Source organism: Ostrinia nubilalis, chromosome 1 (genome assembly GCF_963855985.1).
Source record: "Ostrinia nubilalis chromosome 1, ilOstNubi1.1, whole genome shotgun sequence".
Taxonomy (NCBI): domain Eukaryota; kingdom Metazoa; phylum Arthropoda; class Insecta; order Lepidoptera; family Crambidae; genus Ostrinia; species Ostrinia nubilalis.
In genome coordinates, this window is record NC_087088.1 from 2,774,588 (window position 1) to 2,795,533 (window position 20,946).

The window sequence follows — 20,946 nt, forward strand, 5'->3', positions numbered from 1 at the left end:
TATTCACTAGACGCTATCACAGCTATAATCAACCGCTCCATTACTGAGAGCAGGTTCCCTGAAGAATGGAAGGAGGCAGTCATAAAACCACTTCCGAAAAATAGCCAGCCCACTACTTTGCAAGATCTCCGCCCAATCAGCATCCTTCCCTGTCTCTCCAAAGTACTAGAAAGGATTGTGTGTGATCAATTGACTGTTTATCTGGAGGGACATGGCATGCTTCCACAATTTCAATCGGGTTTTAGGAAGGGATATGGCACGGCAACGGCTCTGGCAGATATTGTTGATAATGCTTTGGCCGCACAAGACCAAGGGATGGTTACCCTGCTGCTGCTGCTAGACTTCTCGAGAGCGTTCGATTCCATCAATTTATCTTTGCTTTTGTCCAAGATGAGTTACTATGGTCTCGATCCAAGTGCGGTCAGATGGTTCGGTAGCTACCTGTCTGGGAGGCGGCAGTGTGTGGAGCTCATACAGTCGGATGGCCGTGGGTCACGTTCCGCCTCGCAGGTGGTGACTCGTGGCGTGCCCCAGGGCTCTATATTGGGACCCTTGCTTTACATACTGTACAGTGCCGACATAACAACACATATAACACATTGTCATCACCACTTATACGCCGATGATCTTCAGATGTATATTTCTTTTGCTCCAGATAAGTACAGAGAGGCCGTGGATTGCATAAATAGGGATCTTGAATGCATCTCTGGATGGTGTGTGTCAAATTGTCTCGTCCTTAACCCTGCAAAATCCAAGGTCATGCTTATTGGCACACCAAAGCAAACATCAAAGTACAACAGTATTCCACTGAATGTTTTGGTGAATGGTGATCTTGTCAAAAGAGTGAACAATGTCAAAAACCTAGGCCTTGTTATGGACAGCCACCTTAAGTTTGAGAGCCATATAGCTGAATGTGCAAGGGGATGCTTCTATCGACTCCGACTGCTTTATGGAATGAGACCTTATTTATGTGAACAGCTTCGCATTTCGCTCTGTGAGGCTCTGGTACTTTCTAAGCTTAATTACTGCGACACTGTCTATGGACCATGCCTTCTAGCCAGGACTGCAAAGCTCATTCAGCGAGTGCAGAATGCTTGTGCACGTTTCTGCTTCCACATTCCACCTAGGACGCATGTTACTCCTTTTCTGAACAGTGCCAATCGTATACGGATGGAGGCACGCAGGCGGTTGCACCTAGCGACTATGTTGTTTGGTGTGATTCACGCGAACAGGCCGAGTTATTTGTACCAGAAGCTAGCGTGGGCCCATGAGCGGGGGAGGACGCAAAAGAGAACATGTACTCACGTCTTTCTGACTCCAAGACACCGCACTGTTGCCTTCAGGGGCTCCTTTAGGTTTGCGGCCTCGCGGTGCTGGAACGATTTACCACCGCCATTGCGCGCCCTAAAAACGAAACTCACGTTTAAGACACAACTCAAGACTTATCTTTTGTCATTGCAAAAAACTAAATATTAGTGTAAATGTATCTCACCATTGGGTTATACGCGACGCGTGTCATTGGCGATGACGCTACGTTCCGGCGCCGCGTGGGCCCCTTGAGGTGCGGAGGGACAAAGGTCTATTCTGCACCTGTCTTGCCCCCATGAACAGATTGCAACACTTTTCCTCATTAATTGAACCGCTGCCAGGTCATTCTAGACGTGGCTGCGCATGCACATGTTTTAATTGATTAATCCTTGGCCGACTTAATGTATTTGCACCATGCACGCAGAACTTTAATGCGAAAATGTGTCCAATAAATGACAGTGACAGTTGTCTTTGTCTTCTTTTTTTTTTTTCTTTTCTTTCTTTCGAGTTGGTTTTTTTTTTTTTTTTTGTTGTCACAGATATAATGGTCCGTAATGATCTGTCATTGTGTGTGTCTTCTTCTTATTGTAAAATGCTTAAATCTAAGAATTTTCTCAACTAACTATTTGCCTATAGTCTTTTTCGCCTAGGATGGTCCGTGTGACGTTTCGAGTTTGAAAGATTTAGAGATGTCACATAACTAAACCATAGCGATTTATCTATCGATTTTTTTTCGAAGAGTTAGTAAAACCTACTTTTGGAGAAATATTTTGTATGGGTGTTATTTAACAAAAAACATGTTTTTTTTTTTTTTAATTACAAATATTATTGTTATAATTTTTTATTGATAATATTCAAATTTCATGGTTTGTGTTCAAAAAACGATTCCTAAAAAGTGCTGGTTCTGTTTCTTTAAATTAAAAACTACTAATTTATTTTTAATGCGTTTATTAAAGTCAATAATCGAAAAATATGGTTGATTTTTGTGATGTTTTTAATAACTAAGTATTCACTGCAATCGATTAATGAACTGCGGAAATAATCGATTTTATTATACAAGAAATACCCCAGCACTAAATCTATTCCGTTTCAAACATTGTGTACATTAAATGAAAAATATTTTTGCATCATGTGTAATTGAAATATAATCAATAGACTTAGATTTTACTATATTGTTGTTTTATGATTTTATTGTTTGTATTTATGTTAGGTATAATCTGTGTTTCTTTGTTCTTTTATTTTTTTTTATTTTTACGGCGACCCCAGTGCCCCAAAGGTCCTTGCTGAAAATCAGTGTCGTGGCATCTTTGTCACGACTAATGCTGAGTCAGGGACCTTTTTGGCACAGGGCACTTAAAATCTATTTTTATTTTTCTTTTTTGTTTTTTTCTATGTTTTAATCTTGTATTGTGCCTATATCATGTACCTATTGTGTATTGTGCCAAATAAATAATATTCTATTCTATTCTATTAATAATTATTATCCAAAAGCTGGAAATCTTACAATAAATTCTATAAACAGGAAGTTCGAATATATTATAACTAATAATATTAAAACGGACCCAGATTTATTTTTGATTGAATATTAGCCAGTTGGCTTATTAATTTATCAATTTAATTATATTTAAGAAACATTAATAACCACTATTCAGAAGCCGGAAATCTTACAATAAATTCTTATTTGCAAACGGAAGTCTTAATTTTATCTGACAGTTAATATGGCGGCTGTTTGATACTTGGTGTGTGTGATGTTAGAGAAAGTTAATAAATAGTGTAGTTACTAATATTAATTATAGGTCACATGAAATATTAATATCAATCAGGTATGTACATAATATTATTAATCTAACACACGCGATGTCACACTGGAACGGGTATAGACGTTCTGATAAAGCCTTCGCCGAACTGAACACATTCTTACGCGGTAGCAAAAGCTAGGAAAGACACTGTCAGTGGACTGCATTTTGACGTTACCTGTTTGGAATCTATACCATTGATCATTGTCAAAAAGATGATGATTGATGCGGTGCACAGGCACAATACACTGTGGCACTATAAGAATGGTAAAAGGTGGTTTTTGAAAATAAAAAAGAAAGTGCAATCTGTTATTCTGGCCACTGTACTGTGGCTGGTTATTCAGTTCTACTTAAGTTGATATCTTAACCATCCAGTGCCCGATCGTTTCATTATGAGTTAAGAGCATCCCAACTAATATTATAAATGCGAAAGTAACTCTGTCTGTCTGTCTGTCTGTCTGTCTGTCTGTCTGTTACGCTTTCCCGCTTAAACCTCGCAACCGATTTTGATGAAATTTGGCATAGAGATAGTTTGAGTCCCGGGAAAGAACATAGGATAGTTTTTATCCCGGTTTTTGAAACAGGGACGCGCGCGATAAAGTTTTTCTGTGACAGACAAAATTCCACGCGGGCGAAGCCGCGGGCGGAAAGCTAGTTTAATATATTACATTAATTTACATTATATTTTCAACAACAATAAAATTTGAGCACACACATTAAACAAACTTCACGTACCTAATATTATAATGTTCTAATCCAAACATAATAATGATGTATGCATTATTTTTAGATAGAAAACATAATAATGATGTATGTTTGTTCTTAGATAGAAAATAAAGTTTAAGTATCCAATAATTCAATTTGAAAGCTCTGGCGCGAGCAAATAATAAAAGCTAGTAAGACGAGTTTTTCTGAACTAGTAAATCTTTAAGTTTTCGCACCCAGGGGTATGTGCGGAGTAGGTAGGGATTGATGTTATTAATGGTGCAAGTTTCTTTGTCATTAAGGAACAGTCTATAATAAAGTTTGATCAAATACTCGTATTTGAATTGTACTAGACTAGTTTAGATGGCACCATTGCGTGACAATTGAGAAAAATACCTCGAAAGATAGTTAAGGAAAAGATACAAGAAGTGTGTGTGATTTTAATTCTTGAATCATCCAAGCAATAGAATTAAGTAAAATAAGTTATTGAACTAGGAAATTTAAATTATTTAAAGACAAACAATACAGAGTATTGTTATTAAATAACATACATAAACAAAAATATGAAAGTGGAAAACAATATTCTGTACTTTCTTTGATAACAAAGCCATGTTCAGGCATTTTAACAAAATCTATTAACCAAGGACGTACCTTTATTTCATTAACGAGACAACCCCGCAAACAAACTTTGATTCCGCTAAGTTCTTTGTGAAGCAATTAGTTCATGCAATTCGAGTTGGTGAGCAGTGGACAAAGACTTATGAATGCATATTTAATGGAATTGCCTGCCACAAAAGTTAGTCGCTTAGTTTTACTACAACGAAGTGTTTTTTCCCTTACTGGGAATGAAATCTAGCACCTCATAAATAATCTACTTTAAAGGTCCAGTGTTTTAATGGTACACTATAATAAGTATGAATTAAAAAGAAGAATAAATAAAACCACAAATTAAAAGTATGCTTCAGATGGACGTCGTTTGTCTTTACCACATTATTTGTCGCGGACGGCATATTCGATATCACAATATAAATAATCAACATGGACGCACACCGCAAGCTCACGCATGTCCGGGAATAAATTCCGTCACATACGAAACCGGATAACCGGATTACAACCGCGCACTGCGGCTTCGCCCGGCTGACAAACGCTACCAAATATTTATATTTCCAAACTTGAATACGCTCCTTTAAATACAAACGGATTAAACGATATGACAGAATAAACTCACGGGTTTCAAATTTCAGCTTCAGAACGTAAGCACTTGTGGGTTCTTTTTCAAAACGGCCGCCATTTTCAAAGAGCTGTCAGAGCCAGGCATCACTTGGCACCCGACTGGCGCCAAACCGGGTAACCGGATTACAACAACGCTTTGTGGTTTCGTTGGGACTTGGGACCGGGTGACAAATACGGGAACTTGTGTACGTGTATGCAAATTTGAATTTATTTTCATCCCGACGCGTCGAGATGGAATTTTAAACGAGTGTTATCAGCGTCACGATCGCCTCTGGATATTTTGTTTTTCATACTTGACGAAACTCGAATTAATTCTTGGAGACATTATTACATACCGGTTACCGGATCGTTTGAAACGCTCATCAAACTTAACGCTGCTGGTGACGTGTTTAAGTATGTACCTTTAATTTATTACAAAGTTTAAAATTATGGACGGAATTTTGCACTTTTGTCTCACCTTCAAGATGAAATAATGACTGTATTTTTTCCGGTGACAGCTTTTCAATAATATTATCCATTTCATTTTTTGTCAACAGTCCCAAAAAATGTTTCTACCAATTATCTTTCCATGATTAAACTTTCTGTTTATCCAGTCTTATAAGTAGAATAATTGACAGCACTAACGTTCTACATGTTAGTATTTCAGCACGTTTCCGGGATTATTGAGCCAGTATCCCGGACGATAAAGATTTTATCGGGAACCAGGAAATAAAGACCGTACATCCGTCTTCCCGGATCCGAGTGGATATAAAACGTGCATTGGGAATAAATATTGCATTGGAGGTTTTATTCGACAGATGTTACTTTAGTACTACATAGTAAGTGCTGACGGGTAATGCGGAAAAGACCAAGCTGAAGAAAAATTTAAAATATGCATTCAAATCCGACAGGAAAATGAACAGTTGAAAGTTTTTGAACGATAATAAGTCAATTCTACTATGACGACCAATACAAAGCATTCTACTATTTTGAATAATAATAGAATTATCTTGATCAGGCAAGGTACACATTCGAATTTAATTACACAGATAAAGTACTAAGGAGAACACTTTCAGTGCTTCGAGAACACGTTAGCATGTGTCGATATGGTCGAGTTTGAGTTATACATATAGAATACTGTAGAGTTTAAATTCCTTTTACCTAATGTTTGTAACCCACACAATATATGAAGGCAGAATTAGTTACAGAACATGCTGACAAGATACAAATTCGTTTCGCGCAACAAGAATGTTACTACGTGAAAAACTAACGTAGTTTTTTTATCGGGAAGCAGTAAATAAACTGGAGTACATCTATCTTCCCGAAACCTTCGGGAGCGAGGAAATAAAACCGGGACGAGTTCAGAAATACCAGGATACGAATAAATTGTCCACCATAAAATAAAATTTTCTTCCTGTGGTCGAATGCGGTGCGAATGGCCAAGGGAAACTTTGACAAAGCGTTTGGGATATCCTTCGATTTTTCTCCACACATTCCGACATATTTTTGTTTCATTACACTTTCAGGGATCAATTCTTTCAGCACAATTGATGGATTGTTTTTTACGCTGTTACTATTGCATTACTAGCTGAACCTGGTAAATTCTTTCAGGCTAGGATCCTTCACGGCCGTCGCCAGTACTAAAGCTTCATCAAAATCTGATCTATGATTTAGGCATTGACAACAACCGGCCTCTCCTAGCGATAGGACTACCAAAATTGTGCCTACCAAATTTCATACCATTCATAGTGCCTTATCGAAAGAGATCCGTCGCAAAATTCTGCTGGCCACATATCAGCTTTTGATTATGTAAAAAACAAACATGAAAACAAACATCCAATATAGCGCTTTTGGTTTTATAAGCATCCAATAGTGTGCAGGGTCGGCCTGCCATGTGTCTCCATTGAGGCAGCGCCAAGGCTGGGCGGCCTTAATTGTGGCGGCGACGCTCAACAGCTCAGGTGTTACGTTCATGAAGATTTACAGTAATGCGCACTATTGCGCATATTGTCTTTCTTGGAGGAACTATTTTATGGCCTGACCTGACAAACTGAAGAACAAGATCTATCTCAGTATGACTTGGGTTATGAGAGAAACCAGCATTTTTTGCGTCTTCTTCTAATACATGGTAATAATTAAATGAATGATTGAGGAAGGTGACAAGTTGGTAGTACTTAACGTACGCTTGATGATGATGTCTTTCTAATGTTTGAAGCGGAATGTAATGAAATTCAGGACAAACATGGAATAGGTAATGCAAAAGATTCCAAAAATGTTTCAAAGCTCTGCATAAAATTAAGCCTAATGAAAAAGCAAATTAGGTCAAAAATGCGTCACACCTGTCGCGAAGTATAAAAGTTTAATTACGTTTTTACGACAAATAACATCAGCTTGCATGTCACGCGCCTCATGACAGCACATTCGTAAATCTCTCCCATAAAAAAGGGACATGAATTTACATTGAGCAGAAAAGTTGGTGATAAGTTTGTCTTCCAATTCCGCACAGAATCAGTGTGCTTACCAATAGTTTTACAAGAGTTCGCTAGCAACTGCGTAAAAAATGCCATCAAAATCTATGACAGATTGTACAGCGCCCCTAGCGGCTTCTTTCAATAACTAAGCTGCTTCTGCTGCTTCTCAGCATTGGCCCATTTATTGTCCTGAAGCAGTGGTAGGGTTAATACTGGGACGTGTAAAAGTGCTTTTTTATAGCATATTTACAGAAATAAATGAGTTTTAAAATCTTCATTTTGAATCGTGTACTTTTTCTAAAATGCGAGCTGTAAGCGATTCTAGTTGTGCGATGACGCTTTAGTACTCGATACTCTACTCTATGGTAAATTTTTCGATTCGTAGTAAAAATATGTAGTGGGTCAATTCTCTAAAGCGATCACACATGGTAAATATTTCACAAACACAAAACAGACAAAATGGAATCAAATTATATGACAAAATAATGTCATGGGTTTCTGCAAAAGTATCATGATCCCAACTACATTTCTCACCCAAGTCTGTAGACATGATATTATGTCATTGAGCATCGCCAAATTTCGTATTAGAGAAGTATTTTATCAATCGTGTTTCAAGAATGTTCTCCTTAATATCGATCGAAACACTACACTAAAGGAAGCATCGTTATTGGTAAACAGATACTATTGATATTAATATCATTGTATTACCTATACATACAGTCGACGACACATCTACTCGTAACTTACATTTATCACAAAATCGTACCTATTTCAACTACATAGCATGTCGGTCTTAGCATGACGAGTCGCGTCTTAACGACCAAGGTTTGATTTATAGAATGACTAGCTTTTGTCCGCGGCTTCGCCCGCGTGGAATTTTGTCTGTCACAGAAAAACTTTATCGCGCGCGTCCCTGTTTCAAAAACCGGGATAAAAACTATCCTATGTCCTTTCCCGGGACTCAAACTATCTCTATGCCAAATTTTATCAAAATCGGTTCGGTGGTTTAGGCGTGAAAGCGAGACAGACAGACAGAGCTACTTTCGCATTTATAATATTAAGTATAGATTATAAACATTTTCAAGGCTGTAATGTAAGTACTAGTAACAGAAGGATTAATCAATAATCCATAGAACATTGTGGTTTCATTCAACCTCCGCTCAGCCGACTTCAGTCGCAGTTACGAGAACTTAGCGGCTTAGCCTCATTATAAATTAAGCCCCAAGTTAAATTTCAGATAATGATGTAACTCGTTTAGCACATGATAAGTCCTAAGTATTTATGTTAAGCGATCGTTCTTAGGCTGAGTTGCACCAACTAACTTTGACCGTAACTCTAACGACAACCGGGGTTTTTTGTATGGAGTTTGACACATTTTTGACGTTTGTCAAAGTTAAAGTAAGATGGTGCAAAGTGGTGCAACCCAGCCTTAGATTACCAGATCTGGTACCGTTTACATAACTTACATGAAATTTTAATATTATAGACTCTTGAGTGTTGTAAGTGCTTCTATTCATAAAGGAACAGTTTTAATAATGGACTGATTAACTCTAACTACATACCAATGGCTAAATCAAAAACGGAATAGTGTTGTTTCTTTACATGGAATTTTAATTAAAATTATACTCTTGTATGTTGTAAGTTTTTTTATTCATAAAAGGAGTAGTTTTAATAATAAACTGATTAACTTTAACTACATACCACCGGCCAATTAAAAAACAGAACAGTGTTGTTTTTGGATACGTACCTGAAAAGAGAACACAAAGGTTAATAACATTTAGATCAATCCAATAAACAATATCATTAACAAACTATTAAAGTAAGATATCAACTTACTAAAGTTCCATCAACTAAAACTCAACAACTTCATTCCGAACTGATGGAACGTAGTCGCACTCATAAGTCCTCATACTTAGACAACTCGCACCGCACAAGTGGGGCGCACTTATGAATTTAATAAGGCCCGCGAACAAATTAGAGAGAACTACGCGGTATATTGCTAACGCGATTACAAGGAATGCCGGGCTGACATAATTATACTTTGAGTGAATTGAGTGAGACTTGGAGTTACAGCCGTCAAGATTGGTTCACAATCTTAAGGCTGAGTTGCACCATCTAACTCAGTGGTTCTTAACCTTTAAGTCACGAGGGACCATTTTACCAAATTTCTGTCTTGTCAGGGACCACTTATATTTTTTTGAAAATCCTATGAAAGGGGAGGTCGATTTCTCTCCCACTGTGCGCCGTTTGCGTTGTGTTGCCTCGTTGCCTCGACTCATCACGTCACGTCACTTGTTTATTACGATGTCTTTGCGGATCACTTGAAATGCCTCCAGGGACCACCAGTGGTCCGCGGACCACCGGTTAAGAACCACTGATCTAACTTTAACCGTGACTATAACGATAACCTGTGTATCTTCTATGGAGTGTGACAGATTTTTGAAGATGGTGCAACCCAGCCTCTATGTTGTGACGTGTCGAGGTGCATCGAAACAATTAGTAGAGTTGCGAGCAATACTTTTTTTTTGCTATACAAGAATATTTTTTTTTATGATGACACCACAATATAATACGAAGGTCTAAGTTCTAACTTAATAAATTTGATGTGGGTTTGACAAGTGAGTGATTAAAATTATCTATTTAGGAATACTCGAAGTGAATTCATATGAAAGAGAAAGGCATTATCTCAAATGGCCTGATGCCGATTTCATGCCGTGCCAAGCACAAATAAAAACTGCCAGTCCACCAAAGGGCTTCTGCAAGTCGTTTCAATGCTGTTTCGGAATGGTCATAGCATTAATGGACGAATGAAGGATTATCTTTTGATTGTTTAATACCCAAAATAAATGTATGACCACAATAGGCTCGCTTTTAAATAGAGCAAAGTCAGTCTATTTCAAATGTGAGAGAAGCTCGCAAAGAAAAATAGAGGCGGGATATCTCGCCCAGCCAGATGTGCAGTCGGATTTCACGCGCCAGGCGCCAAACAAAAAGTGCCAATCCGCCAATGGGCTTATGCGAGTGTCTCTTCAATTCTGTTTCGGAATAGTAGAGCTTGAAAATCAAGAGTTGTGGAGGAACTCTAGTTTGGATGGTTCAGGACAAACTTGCTTCAGGTCAGGAAAGTTAGTTGCTTAGACCATTACAGCAAGATATTTCCAGCTTTTCTTTAATTAGATTCAAATATGTAATTTAATTTCATAAATATGATTATTGACGTAGAAGGACAGAAATCGCCGATCTATTGTGTTAACTTTCAACTTTTCAACTAACAAAAACCCTTCTAATAAAGAACTTCAACGAGCCCCTAGAGTTTCCAAGAAAATTAATTCCACGAAAGACAATTTACTATAAATCTCCATATAATGGAGAGGCAGAATTGTCTCAGAATCCAATTACATCGTACTCGAATAACTCTAACCTACAGTAACTATAATTTCTCTATTATTCAGAATCCTGACACTATACGGTATTGAAGTGTTATGTATGACAATACCTCATCAGCTGACAGCAACAACAAAAGGGAGGCCAAAACAAAGGTGCCTAGAACGTAACCTTAACGCATATGACCGTCTGGCAGCTGACCGATTTAGCGTGTGCAGAGCACCGCGCGAACCGATGACCTGGTACTAATACCAGATGCTCAATACCTCAACTGTGCACTAGATATTTATGTCATGTCATGGATGAAGATGATATACGAGTACAATGTATAGCTCCAGCTCTAAGTAGTACACATGAAGCTTGAAGATTTAGGTTTAGGAAGAAATAATGAGAGTAATGGCTGCTTGAACTGGTCATTCCTTCATCCTTCGTGAAATTTTGATCAAAGTTCATTGTGTTTGTATGGATTATTATTATGGTCTTAAATAAAATAAATGATTTGATTTAATACTTAAAACCGACACTTTGGCTGTGAATTTTAAAATAACCACATGAGACGATGAGAAACATTAATCATAAATTCCATTATGAATTATAAAGTTATACAGCAGGAAGGCGCTGGACGCAGGCCGCTACCAACCGGGCAGCATGGAAAGCATTGGTGGAGGCCTTTGTTCAGCAGTGGACGTCCTGTGGCTGAGATGATGATGATGATGATGGTGATGAATTTGACATCTCCAGTTTAGGTTTTAATGCTCAATCGTGATACCGAGAACTTATTTAAAATTAATACAAAAGAACAATTTAAGAGCAATAGATTACTATTCAGTTTGGTTAATATTTTTAATTGATTTTGCATACGTCCTACTACTCTTTAAAACTACTCGCGTAAGTAAAGAGTTTCCCCGTTAAACGCGTACTAACGCAGTAATGACTGCCGCAATCGGATTAAAGCCGTTTCAAAAGCCGTAAAGAGCCATCCGCCGTGTATGCCCTACTTCTGCTATGGCACTAGAGCTCGTCAGTTTAACAGCACATCTATGGTACAAAGGGTACAACTTGTAAACAGATGCATTTATGACAGTCATGCCCCATCACTATCAGACAATTTCTACACTGCACTGGAAATAGGCATGTCGAATATGCTCGGGCCAAAATGATTGATAATAGAGAAGTAAAATTAAACGTAGAAGAGAAGAAAAAAAACAGAGAAAGATCTATGTACTAAAAGATAAAAAATATTATCTATTTAGTTTTCTGTATTGGGATAGATACGAGTAGATAGATACTCATATAGGCCACGCCTACTTTAGACAAATAAAGTAAGTATCACAAAGAAAGTTATGTCGAAAAACTTACTGCTTTTTAGTGAAAATTTTCTAAAGACAGCATGTTCAAGTTCACCATCTAAATGAATCAATATTACCTACTAATTTATAGCTCAGCTAACGTAATGCTAATGTAAATAAGAAACTATATTTTCCAAACTAATTTTGCAGTGTCATTCAGAATATAGAAACTATCAACCGGGGGCAACTCGCATAACATTAATTTTATAGCACAGTTGCTAAGTATCAAGTCTTCAAGCAAATGGGACTGAAACTATGTGTATGACGGGGTCGTTAAGCGATGCATCGACTGGGATGACCTCTTTACGAAACACATACGAAATGAATACATTATGCATTGAAAAATAATATTATTAATAATAATAGTGTATGGGACTTAAAATCGCGCTCGCAAAGGCAATAACCCAAAAATTATTTCAGTCTGTTCCCGGAGAACAAGTGCGCATACGCCGTTAGGGAGAAACACAACATTTACATATTGTGTTTAGGAACACACTTCACTATTATCCTATGAGTAATAACGTGATTATTTCTAGTAGGTATATTAACATATTTATCTATGAAATATAGGATTTTTAAAACATGATCCACCATTTGAAAATACACAAGCAATTTCAAACTCTTTTTAGTGCTCACATTCACAAAACAAACAATTGATATTCAAAGGTATTAAAATAAACCAATTTAAAAGTAAAATTAGAATTCTCAAATCGAATCCTACGTTTGGAATAGGCTTTGTTTGTGTTGATAATGAACAATCGAAATTAACAACCGTCACCACACGCGCCGCGCGGCAAACACTGACCGCAAAAGGAATGACAGTTTTGCCACAGTGCCAATGGATAGAGTAGCCCTACTTAAAACTTACGCTTCCCATTTTTTATAGGATTAATGAATTAATAAATACATTATATTAATGAAGATGTCGAACTTTTGTCTTAGGTCTAATGAAAGGAATACGAAACAATGTTCAAACCTAATGCATTAGGTAGGTTTGAATATTGTTTCGTACAAAAATTAAAAGAAGTATAGATCTGTCTTGATACTGCAGCAGTTACGATTATCTCAATTACAGAGCCAAAATAAGATAGAAATCTGAGCATTATGAATACCTATTAATGAAATTGTAAAATGAATACTTACTTCTTCATCGTCATGCTTTTTATTTCACAAAAAATCTCATGTACTCACGAAGGACGAGGCCTTTCGTTGTCGTTCCCTGTGTCACAAATTTTTCAAACTCAAAAAAAGCCTAAACGTAACACTGCACCATAGTTTTATGGACAAAAACATGAAAAACATCAACGTCAAACGTACGTCCATGCACCACACATGACACAACCTTTGTGAAATTTGACTTTCTGTAACACAAAAACAGCACTACAGTGTGCTGTTTTTGTGTTACACCCTAAACGAAGCTTTGTCAGTGCGAGTCCAGCGCGATCAATGGGTTGAAACAAAAAAGCGTCAGCCAAAAGTACACTTCACTCGAATAGATTTGCGAAAACCTAAACGAACCCGCTTCAATTGTGAACAAATTCCATCGGAAAAATACCGTCAAAAGAATTAAACAAAATCGCATCGGGTAAACAAACCCCACATGAAATCTGCCCATGTGTTGTCAAAGTAGATTAAATCAACAAAAGAACATGGAATAAAACAAAACACGGTCAGTGACGAACGTTTTGTTTGAACAACTTATGCAAGCGACTGCGTGGATAACAACTTTTTTTTTTTTTGCTTTCGCGGTTTGATAACAACTTGATTACTATACGATCGTGGATATCGCTACCCAACCTCCTTCCTAGCTACATCTTTCTCAGTCTAGCTAGATCTAGAATAAACTCTGGACAATCTTATCCCATCAAAAACAATACTTGTCAAAAAAACCAAGTCTCGCAACTCAGTTGTTCTACGGTAAAAAGTTGTGAGATCCATGTAATACCAAGTCCAGGCCAGGAAATCTTTAACGTTTTACATAAATTATTGACTTGGCCATCGCACTAAATAATTTAATTTACACGTGTTTTCATGCGATGGCCAAGTCAATATATTTATGTAAAACGTTAAAGATTTCCTGGCCTGGACTTGGTATTACATGGATCTCACAACTTTTTACCGTAGAACAACTGAGTTGCGAGACTTGGTTTTTTTGACAAGTATTGTTTTTGATGGGATCTCATTTCTTTTTGTATTTTGTAGACAGCAGTTATGTATCTAGAAAACTGGACCGAAATTGAAAAATTTTACTCGACTTGGCGGTTGCACTACCGTGCCCCCAAATCTCATTTCTTTCTGTATTTTGTAGACAGCAGTTATGTATCTAGAAAACTGGACCGACATTGAAAAATTTTACTCGACTTGGCGGTTGCACTACCGTGCCCCCAAATATTTTAGTTTTTCCTTGATTCATACACCAAACACTACTTATATTCTAAATTTGAAGCTTCTAGGTCTGCTAGAAGTGCCTTAGAATTTTGATGATCGGTGAGTCAGTCAGTGAGTCAGTCAGTGAGTGACAAAATTAAGTAACTTTGACCCGTTATAATTCTTAAACTACTGGTTCAAATTGAATGAAATTTTAAATATACCGTGTCTTTACAATGCCTGCATAGCTAATGAAAATTCAGCCTTCTAGTTTTATCCACAACGAAGTTACAGGCGGTCGAAAATGGCCTGAATTGCTTCGAGAAAAGGATGGTACGGCCGTGCCGCTTTTTTGCTCGACTTGGTGGGGGCACTGCCGTGCCCCCAGATTATTCGTCACCCCGAAAATTATTTAGGATTCAGATAGGGGTAGCCTAAAATAGATGTAACTAGGTCTCACTACAGAGAAATTTCTTTTGATAGGGACATGTTTTCGGACGGGCCGAGTTAAGAGAGTTGTTGGTAATAATTTCGTCACAGACATGATTTTCTCAACAAGCTTTGCATTCTATATAATATAGGTCCCTACATAATATTATGTATACTGTTGTGCGGAAGTTCCAATCATGAAACGCGGTGTGCCAGATAACTACGTTAACGTCACTTTCTAAGTAAGCAGATAAGACTTCGATTGCTTTTCTATCTCGGTATTTATTATAATAAGTCTCCTTGCTGAACCTGGATTTCTGTATTGGCATAAACAGCACATCAAGCTGAACAGTGGCGTCTTATCTCGTTGCAATACGGGCTATTTTGCAACAAAAATGTACAGCCTGATGCTCTTTCTGTACAACCGGTTCGATGCGAATTGGCCGGCATTTCGAATGAGCAGGTCCGATAATCGAGCCGGCGATTACCGACTGTTGAACTGCGGTTCCGGTTTTGAGGTAGTGTATCAAAAAGGGTAAAACGAGTTTTGAGAACGGTATTGACTTACATGTATGTGGTTTTTGAAAGCACACGTTCAATCTTCAAATTGTAATATAAAAAACACAGACTGATCCAAAAAAAACATCAGAAGTTTTTGAGTTCTCAGGAGATGCTGTCTTTTTCAGTTCATCATTTCATTCAGATATCATATGATTAATCTGCTAATTTGATTGTTCGATTAATACATTTTTATTATTTCAGATAAAACAAATTAAACAGTTTCAAACTCAATTCGAAATATTTTACTTAGACAAAAAAGTAATATGGCACATGCAAAGTTCAGTTCAAGGATCACTGGTAAGGGCACTGTATGACCTATGTAGTAATACCTGTAGCTAAGTAGTTAACGTAATTACAATACTTGAACAAATAAGAATATAAATAAAGTGATTGTTCTCAATTATTATGGAAATATATTGTGAAGGTTACTAGAACCTGATTTAATAGGCTGGCAATACATGAGTAGGTTGTTCATTTATTTTTTGTTCCCATGCAATATTTTATGCCACTTATATCTTAAAAATAATATTTCAGTTCAAATCGACAATTGATTTGTTGTAGAAAGTCAATCATTTTTGTACAAAATATAATATAATTACCTATTGTACAAAAACTTGTGATCGCCTTTTCTAATCTCGCCGAACAATTAATTGAATAATTAATTAAATTGTAAAAATAGCTCTAATCTTGCGATTTATTAAGGCAGCATCAAAGTTACCGCTGATGTTCTGTAACTGTACAAAAAATTTAAATAAAAACCAATGTTTTAAATAAAATCTCCATTAAATGGCGAAATTAAGTCACCAAACACATTATCCAACGAAACAATAAAGTGAGAACACCAAGCAATGTTTTTAAACAAAAATATGGCGTCCCAAACCAACACCGGCGACGTTGTAACAACAAAGTAGAACGCAATCAAGTGAAAAGTTTGCGGAGGCTCGGCCCAAACGAACGCAGAGACAAGTGGCTGCTATAACAGAGATTGGGCGATTATTTGAAAATAACGACTTTGTACACAATAACAGAAACTCTGCACAAAACGGTAACAAAGTTAATGAAAATAACGTACGAGTAGGTCCTGTATAAATGGCAGATTAGAGAAGACATTTTGATTTGATTTATGAAAAGAAAACACATTAGATATTAACACATTAGTTACATTATCATTATTATCAGTAACTAATATTTTAGAAACGGTAATTAAGAGTCTGTGTGAAAATTCAATTGCTATTCTTTAGCAAACACTTTCAAAAGAATGAAAAGGCCAATTAACACAAAATACGAATTACTGAATAAATCTTAAACTTTAGATTTCAATCCGAAACCTTACTATGTGGACTTTTGAGAAAGCTCATTCAAATTATCTTTATCAATCTGGTGGCTGGATAGGAATTATCGTTCCTAATAAAAGTCTTTGCAATTACATTTTAAATAAGTAGTAGGATCAAAAAAGCTTTGACTTTTATTAACTAAAATCTTTTCCTTAAGATTATAAAAGTTGAATTACGATTTGTATTGAACTTTGCCAACACAAAGCTTCGTAATTTGTAGGAAGTGGATCTCCAAAAATAAATTGAAAACGTAATAAATACCGAAAAACAAAATGGATGAGACGAAAATTAGGTTTCGAAGCGATACACCGCGAGCGATCCGCCGCTGTAGGCGGAATGAAGTTTGATACACTTTTTGCGGATACACCGAATCGGATTAGAGGGTGATTCTGAGAATTACTAATGTAGTAATGCAATATCTAAGTGTGATATGTGATTCTGGGGTGAAAATAGAATCTGTAGAATACCACAATCTCGTTTTTCTCCCGCGGCCCACACTTAGTTCTTATAATAAAATTATTGTTGACAATTTGACTTACTCAGACGCACCAAGGCTTTTGCCATATTTTACACTGAACCAGGACTGGGTGTCTTTGTCAGGATTAGCATCTTTTGGGTAAATCCTCCTCCTATCATTACCCGCCAAGTGGGTGGCAGCTCTTTTCAGATAAACTTTAAAAAACATAATTTCTGCTAATGGACAATGTTGCAATATTGGGCTTTGGGTAGTCGAACAAAACACAATCATAGCAAAAAGTTATCACAAATTCGTTAAATACAAAACATATTTTAACATAAAGTAACTTTTACCAATAATTTGCTTCAATAAAAGAATAAATCGCTCAATTTATTTAGCCCAGCGACAGCTGTACAATTTGTAGTACAAATTCCATCGGAGTACTCCCATCTACGACATCAAGTCTATCAATGGCGGCTCTTGCTACAGCTAAATGAATTTGCGTTGCATCGACGCCTCGGGCTCGACTCTCTGAAATGCACCTTCGAGATCCAATTTCTTTTTGCGTGTAAATTGATGGCAGAGTGGATCTGACATCTTTTCAAATCAATTTATTTTCAGTTCATTTATAGGGACGTTTTATGGAATAAAGATTTTGAAAATGTGATTGCTTACACAAAGCAGTGATGAAAATTAAATTAAGTTCATATTTTCAAAGTGAATAAAACTGTTTTGGTTAGGTATATTAAGTTGTGGCCATGAAATATGACAGTCAAACTATTCTAGCAAATACCATACTAAAGACCTATTTAAATTACTTACTATTGGCAATATTTATTTCAAAATTATGCGAATAATTTCTCAATGTGTTCCAATAAACACTCCATTGACGACAAACAATAGGATCCAGCTATGTGAGCGCAATCAATAAATTCACATACGTTGAAGATACGAGTACAACGCTTCGCATAGCTCAAAGCTAATTTGAAGCTCCGTCATTGGCAATCCAATGCTTGTTTGCTTTGACCATTCCATTCCCACAACCTCTATACATCAAAAGTGAATTATTCACCATCATAATCACCACACACCGTTTTAATTACACCAGTATTTAGGTACTTCAAGTGGATGAAACGTTCAACAGGTTTACTACGAATTCCTTTCTTTGTAATTTCTCTTGCTTAATGAAGTTTGAGGACTTGCTGAAGAGAAATTCGAATATAGTGGCGCAAAATAAAGGCTGCAAAAAGTGTTATGCCCCGAAGTTGTTGTAAAGCACTGGTATTTTTTCAGCGGTAGCGCTTTGTAGGCTGACTGATTTGAGTGAGAAATACAAGTTCTTTTAGACCTATGCATATGTTGTGTCGAAACCAGAATCTTCCTTTGGAAAATATAAGAAAAGGGTACCATGATGGAGCTGTCAATGAAGACCTCGAAACAGCCCACTAAGGGCTATATTTCACCGGAACACCAGGGCGGCGCAACCAGTCGCCGCTACCAACAAAATGTAGTCAGCTTTGCGCAACCAAACGGACACCAGGTGAGTAACTCTCTATAGAGCTGTACATACATTTTGTTGGTAGCGGCGACAGGTTGCGCCGCTATGGAGTCCCGGTGAAATATAGCCCTAAGGAGTCGTCAGGTTGATTCAGGATCACAATCGATGTAGACACGTTATCAGAAGAAGGATATGTGTTCCCACAATGATGAAAGGATCTATCTTTCAGGAGTTTCAGATGCAACTAACCTCGGATAAGCGTAGACATGACGTCATTAATTGCGGAATATCAAAAATACATCGTTTTGAGCATCGGCAACAAAACCTCTAAGATTTACGAAATAGAACGGTAAAATAATAATAGTTTCTGGAGCATTCTACAGGTTGCACTCAAATATTTCGCTCGGTTAATGAACTGCGAAGATTGCTGGGAATTCTGGAAAGCTCCAGTTTTCAGGCAGTTGGCGGCGTCGAGTGGCGCAGTTTCCGCCGCGACTGCCTCGGAGCAGGACAAAGCAGTTAGGAAACGCCTTTGTTCTGCCCCTGATTTATGTTTGTTGTAAAAGTAAAAATAGTATAGTCTATGGTCTGATTAAGCTATTATAGTCTATGGAATCTGTCTTTTGTAGATTTGTGTAATGGCGTCTATGAATTGTGCTATGAATACAACTCTTGAATGCAGATCATCTTTTATTTAATAAAACATGGCGACAGCGGTGGATTTTGGGAAATTGATAACCGAAGGAGACATGTGTGTCAACTGGGCGACGTTCAGAAGAAGGTTTGAAACATACATTGCGGCTTACCATGCTGATGCCAAAGATGCACAAAAGATTGGAATATTACTGTACCACGGAGGAGAATATTTACAAGATGTGTATGATACTAATATGCTCAAGACAGAAACAACTATTGACAAAATACTCATCAGATTAGACGAATATTTCATACCGAAAACGAACTTAACCTACGAACGTTACAAGATGTTTACGAGGAAACAAGACCAAGAAGAGACATTCGAACAATATGTTACGGCCCTTAAAAAGTTGAGCCAGTCCTGCAATTTTGGATCACTAAGGGACGAAATAGTCAGAGACTTATTTATTTGCGGCCTGAGAAATCCGGTACTGCAGAGACAATTACTTGGGCTCAGCGAGTTGTCACTAGAAAAGGCAGTAGCAATATGCCGCCATCATGCGATTGTAGATGAATAAGTTAACCAATTTGAAAAGGTTGGCGAAATAAAAGTGAAAAAGGAAGTGGACATAGACATCATAAAGAAGAAAATGAATAATAAGGAGTGCCAATATTGTGGATTTCGACATGAATATGGTCGGTGTCCAGCTTATGGAAAAACGTGTGCCATCTGCAAGAAGAAAAACCATTTTGCAAAAAAGTGTAGATCCAAAAAAGTCAACATATTGGAAGAGTCTTGTGGGAGTGACACCGAGTACCAAGTGGCAATTCTAGCATTGGACCAAAAAACAAAATATCCCTGGTACTGTGTTAAACTACAAATTAATAAGTTATTAATTGACTTTAAGGTTGACTCTGGGGCACAATGCAATGTGTTAAGTGAAAAACAATTCTTAAAATTAGGAAAATGTTCTAGTTTACAAAAAACAAATGTCAGAATTACTTCTTTCACTAATGGAAAAGTTCCAATTATTGGTAAATGTGTTCTTACTTGTCAATACAAAACAGAATCTTATCCAATTGAGTTCTACATTGTCAAGTCAGATTGTTATAATTTATTAGGCTTGGAAACTTCAGAAGTTTTAGGTCTCATTAAACGGGTCGATGAAGTTAATAAAAGCTTGAACAGCTTGGAGTCAGTTATTCCAGAAAGATATCATGATTTGTTTGATGGGAGTATTGGATGTGTACCCCATATAGTCAAATTGGAGGTAAATGAAGATGTCAAACCAGTAGTGTCTCCTGCTAGGAGATTACCTTACAGTTTGATGCCTAAAGTGAAGCAAGAACTGGACAACCTAGTGGAAAAAGGAATTATTGCTAAAGTTGCTGAACCAACAGACTGGGTAAGTCAGATGGTTGTTGTTCAAAAGAAAGAT

At 37.1% G+C, this 20,946-nt stretch overlaps 1 protein-coding gene and 1 long non-coding RNA gene across 2 annotated transcripts in view; both read right to left on the reverse strand.

The window, feature by feature from the left end:
- The window catches only part of LOC135079591 (protein lin-10-like), a 201,841-nt gene that overhangs the window by 134,022 nt on the left and 46,873 nt on the right, over positions 1 to 20,946 (reverse strand). The gene's annotated exons all lie outside the window — the stretch shown is intronic.
- LOC135074914 (uncharacterized) lies at positions 2 to 2,099 on the reverse strand. Its single transcript, XR_010257906.1, has 3 exons — positions 1,493 to 2,099; positions 1,306 to 1,404; positions 2 to 742 (listed from the first exon to the last, which is right to left on the reverse strand). It is a non-coding gene; the product is annotated as an uncharacterized LOC135074914 (long non-coding RNA).